Genomic DNA, 6,000 nt, shown 5'->3' on the forward strand with positions numbered 1-6,000 from the left:
CGAACATGTCGACGACGCACAAGTGGAATGAAAGCGAAAACTTTCCATCATCTGACGGGCGGCACACAGAGGCGAAGAACCATTTGTAAACGTGTGTGTGTTTGTGCTGGGGATGGAAAGAAGAAGAAAAAAATGCTTTGGTGCAAAGAATCGAAAGCGACCAATCGATGAAAGTGGCAATAAAATGTGTGAACGCTTGAACTGTTCACCGAAATTTGTGGCTGGATATCGTTTCACTGGAAATGAGAACGAAGAGGGTGTGTGTGTGTGTGTATGAATCGAGCGATAGCCATAAAGCTGAATGAATAAAGACCGAAGGCATTCCGGAATAAAGGACAGTCAACCAAAACAAAATCGGAAGTGTTTATTGCGACGTTTTTTTATGATTCCTTCGACTTTTTTTGTCCGGCTGATTTTCGGACATTTCTTCTTCTCATCCTTCGGTTCTTTTTTTCCGTTCGATGCGCGTCCACATATTAACATTTTAAGAGTACTTTGTCTTCTCTTTTGGCACTAATAGGTAGCAAATGGAAATAATACTTGGATCTAGAAAGATAGTAGTAATTCGGAAGGTTGGATTCGAACAAATGCTGCGAAATTGTCTCTGACTTATGAAGCGAATTCCTGAGGTCACTGAAACACACCAAAAAATATAAACTGCCAAAAACCTGGCAAAGCGTCGTAAAAACTTATTATATTTTTTTTCGTATATGTTTTATTGCTTTCGGCACTCGGTTTCATTGTTCGCACAGTGTAGGTTCATGTCAGCGTGTCTATGGAAAAGGTGCTAGAAACAAGGAAGTGCGAAAAAAACGCGAACCAAACCGAATTAATAACATTAAGAGGAAACAAATAAAAAAAATATGGCCATAGTGAATAATCTGAAAAGTCAGCGAGAAACGGAGTTGCTGTGAGCAGCGATCAAATTATTAGACGGTATTTGTTTCTGAGAACAGCAACTCTATATCTCTCTCAAGACATGGATTATTTAACAGAACACAAAAAAACAAAGAACGGAAAATATTACTTGTAAAACGAAAGTGTTTCCTATGCAAAGATAATGCGGGCTGCAACACAACGAAAAAAAAACAATTCAAAAGTCATAAAAATATTTAAATTTGTTTGGAATTCATAACACGATTTATTTTATTGTTGCTGTAGATTAATCGATACGATAACGGGAGCGAGGTGCGATGCATAGGCCTATATTTATCTTTGATTCGTTCGGTTAAGCAAACAGTCGTACAATTCGGACGGACTGAACAAGGGAATAAAGGTAATCCCATAAATTTTCCCAACATTTTGTATTGAATTATGTGAATTGACTGCTACCGCCACAACAGAAATGCACCATCTGACCCCACGTTCCGATGGCATTCATCATCGGCAAAACTCTTTTAAAGTGACTCTCGCAATAGTTGTGCTAACAGTGTTTTAAGTAGAATTTTATGTTCGTCGAAATGGTATGCTTTAAATTTCTTTTTCTTCTGTCGGTGGAATACTTTCGGTGAACATCTTCTCTCTTCTGTCAAAAAAAACAGAAGTGAAAAATAGGTGAACAAAAAGGTGGCCATAATTTCGGGTACTAACACGATTCTTGTGAAGAAACCCATAAAAATGATCTTGTTTGCGCGCACCACTGAAATAGTCCAATCGAAAGATGGAAGGCTTGATTCGATCGTAAAATATCCGCATTTACGTTGAATAGATCATTAATGCTCAACAAAAAATCGTAAAAGTCACCGTTTACGATGGTCCACACACATTTTAAATGCGAACTTGTACTTAGCGATTGTTTATTTTTCGGTATAAATCATTTTCGCTTTTAGTACACGCGGTTAGTAGCTTACATCGGAATTTGTGTGTCGTAAAAAATAAAATCATCTCCAATTAATAGAGCAACAGGAATTGTTTGCTGTTTATTATTATTATATTACCGAAGAAGAAAAACTGTGTCGGAAGCTGAACTTTCAAAAATTATTAACTGAAGTGCGCGCGTGCACAACACATTCGGTTCGGTTTTTCTATAAATAATCTATTTCAAGTGATAATATGAATTTGAATTGTTCTTTTCTTGCGTATTTCATCAGCTGGGATTAACGTTTGGATTTTTTTCTTCTTCTATTGTCGTTAATGAAATTCGCATAATTCTCGGTCGATTCTTTGTTGTTTTGATGGTTTAATAATAAAATTAAAAAGATGTCGATTTCGAAAAACCACTCTTTATCGTCGATTTTGTAGAAAATTAACATATGAATAAAATGTCAGCGACCTGTATTTTTTTTCTCTTCTATTCTTTTAACCAAAAATTGAATTTCTTTAGAACATCAAATACTGTTTTTTTTTTTCAAAAATATACCTATTTGAAATATGAGATCAAAAAAATACCAGAATCCTATTTAATCCAAGGAATTCGAGATGATCGTTTCATCAATGTGGTGGAAATGAAGACACTTTTCAAGTTGATGCTTATCACATCATCAATATATTCGGTGTTTTTTAAGAAGTATGACGCAGAAGGTGGTGTCAAGATGAAGAAACGGCGACTCGGTGATGATGTCTTCCCTCAACTATCTGATCAATCTTGATGGATAAATGATGTATGATGTGATGGTAGTGTTGCTTTCGTAATTGTGTTGGATTCCAATATCGAAGTGATAAAGAGGGTCGAAGGCGAAATGACACATACTGCGCCTTTTGATGGAACGCACTTCAAAACACGAAAATAATTTTTAAATTAATGGAAATTTTTCATTGGCCCACGTTTCAAAGGCATGGCACGTACATCGCGCAGTGAACTGTAAAGCCGTTGTTCTTTTTATCGTTAAATAACTTTTCTCCTTATTGCCACAAACTTTCGAATTGGTAAAATAGACAATGTTGCGGTTCTGTGTGACTGTGACAATCGTCGAATTTCAATGAATTTACAAATCTGATAAGATTAAAAGCTACGTAATATCTGAAACAAATTAATAAACCCTTAAATAGGCAGAGAGTGTGACTAAGATAACACAAATCTCGACATACACGAAGAATCTCTTAAGCCATCAAAATCAAATTATTAGATGTTGATGTTCCAAATTATTGGTTTGATGTGAATTTTGGAAGTCAATAACTCTTTGCCGGTGCTAGCGATGGGTCAAGAATCTGAATAAGCCGCTTCTTTTCCGTCGTCGGCGGCGGCTGCATTCTTCCGCACGCAGAACACGGTATCGGTAGATCGGCTGATGGTGAAGTGGAAAAAAGAAGAAGAAGAAGATCGATGGGAGACCAAATTAAAGCCGGTCGATTAATGTGCCGTATTGAATCTTAAAATACGAGCGCGCGCTTTTTCAAATGCTAATTTCCTCTAATATTTTATGTTAATTGATTTTAAGTATCTAATCCGTGCTTTTTATTAGTTGTGAGACAGCGTTGATGCTCACAGCTCTGTATACAGAGCTCAGCGGCCGCGATCAGTTTGCCCATGTTTTAATTGTGCATTCTATGTTGGCTGTTTATTTTATCAAATCGATATGAAAGTGGGCATTGATGTTAAGTTTAGCATTTGTTTTTTCCATGGACTGACACAAGACGAATGACGAAAAAAGAGCTGCACATCGCGTGTGGTATTTTATCGGTTGAGCGCACAAGGCGACACGAAATTGAAAAACGAATTCTTCGATCTATGTATACCGCTTGTTCACACCGCTCTCATCGTCACATTCTCGGTCGCGTTCATTGTGTGTGTGTGTCTTTAGTGAACCGTATAAATTTGGTCGACTTTCGGGATTTCTTATTAGGGCTGCTCTCCTCTTGTCCAGTCGCAAATCATCGTTATTATATATCTTTTCGTCAAAATTCGACGAGATAATTATAGGTTTCAATGGATTTGCTATTGTCGAGCCTTGTTACATGCTTTAATGGCCTGTCTTTGGAAATTAATAATAAAACCAGTTTCCAACACATCTTTTTTCGGGGCTTCGAATGTGTCGGCATATGCACAAGCATAAGCACATTTGGTATGTGACCAAGATCGCCTCGACTGTTGCTGCTGCTGTTGTTGATAGATGATATACAACCATAGACTGGACGTGGTTATTTTTTGATTCATAATTAATAGTCCGCGCGCTCAAGCAAACCTTGTTTGCGTCTCCGGCAACGACATTGTGTTAAATGTGTGTTCTGTGTTGTTGTCTTGTTAGTCAATGCGATTGGCCGTGTTAAAGCATCGCCAGAAGCATGCGTTTCTTCGTATTTTTCATATATATGAATCTTTTCTTTTTCTTCATCTCTTCGTGATTCGCTGTCTTCGAGCCAAATACACGGCAACTTGCTGGAGTTCGTTATCACCTGAAAGAAAGTATGAAGAAGAGGAAAAAAATACATGGTTTTTTTTGTAAATATTTACGATGCACGCGGTCTAAGTAACACGACACATGCGTGTCTATTGGAAATTCAGTTTTTGGAAAATTGAAATGGAACGAAAATCAAAATAAACACTTGCCTACATGTGAAGAGAAAAAGATGATTTATTTGTGTTTTGGAATGGTTAGCGCAACAACAATGTAAGAATCCTACAAAACATTTCATGACATGGTCATTCATGCGCGCACACAATGCGAAGCAAACGACAGCAGAGTCTAACAAACTTATACAAGAATTCAATCGAAACGAATGCGTATACTAATCAAATTTACAAGTCTAAAAGCAGAGCGTTAGAATATTCATTATTATTTATTATCGTCATAACGGCTCGGCTCGCATCGCATCGATAAAATGGATTCGCTGTAGGTTTGGTATTCTCTAGCTTGGTTCTCTCTCTCTTTCTCTCTCTCTCTCTCTGTGTGTTTTTTTTTCAGACAAAAATGTCGTTTTCACATTGGACATCAAGTGTTAAAATATCTATTAATCGTCTTAGACTATCGAACCTCTTTCGCTGTTCGATCGAATCTTGCTGGCCTTATCTTCTCAATCTCCAATGTAAAAGTGAGAAAATCGAATAAAATGCAGATCGATTTACGGAATATCGATATTCACTGCGTGATAACACCGAACAGAATTGACGACAGATGACCACAAATATTTGTTAACACATTCGTTATGAGCATCACTTTGTCAAATTCATCGTTTTTTTTTCTTCTCTCGAAAAATTTCCAATGCAAATTGCGACCCAGTCACAACAACTTGAAATGAAATGCTGTACGTTTTTATGATGGTATTTTTGCACATTTCAATATAATCGCCAACAAAACGTTTCAGGTGTGTTAACGATGACTTTTTCTTCATCTCAGATAAATGAAAAAAAAAAACGTTCTTTCACTTGAGGCAAATATGCAGATTCTCGTGCTGTGAACGCAGAGACAAATTACATTTAATTTGTCAAAACAAATCGATGAAATATGAAACCACACGAACATAAAATCAACGTTAAGAATTGATGGAGTCGGGCACAGGGGAACAGATTTCTGAATTGAAATGCAGTCGAATCAGTATTGAATTGTTTTATTTTCCCAAACTGAGAATGCGGATGAGCAAACAGAAAAAGAAATGAACATCAGTTTCCCCAATCAAAGTTATGACCTCACTTCAATGAACTAATTGATTTCGTACAGTTTTTATACTCCAATAAATTTCATTTGGAACGGATTATTTTCTCAAGCAATCAATGGGATACCTTACATAGATTTCAATGATAACACAAGCCTACTAATGATCCAGGAAGACATATTTTGAGTGAAAGGGAAATAAAAAAGAATACGTTAACGCATCTTCAAATGGACGAGTTATTATGGATGCCTTAAAGAGATAATAAAAGCCAATCAGCAAATCGTTTCATCAGTACAGGCCGGGTCGGACTATCAGAACATGATCGATACACCAAAAACATACTTGCAAAATTCGCATTGAAAGCGGAGCAGAATTTATCACGGCACGGACATGTTTAGCCAGCCGGTGTGCGACGGTGTCTCAAAACACCGAGATATTTGAATCGATTCTCTTTTTTTCTCCCTTCTTTTT

This window comes from Sitodiplosis mosellana, unplaced genomic scaffold, assembly GCF_009176505.1.
Source record: "Sitodiplosis mosellana isolate CC-2019 unplaced genomic scaffold, AAFC_SMos_1.0 Smas_scaffold_47, whole genome shotgun sequence".
Lineage (NCBI taxonomy): Eukaryota > Metazoa > Arthropoda > Insecta > Diptera > Cecidomyiidae > Sitodiplosis > Sitodiplosis mosellana.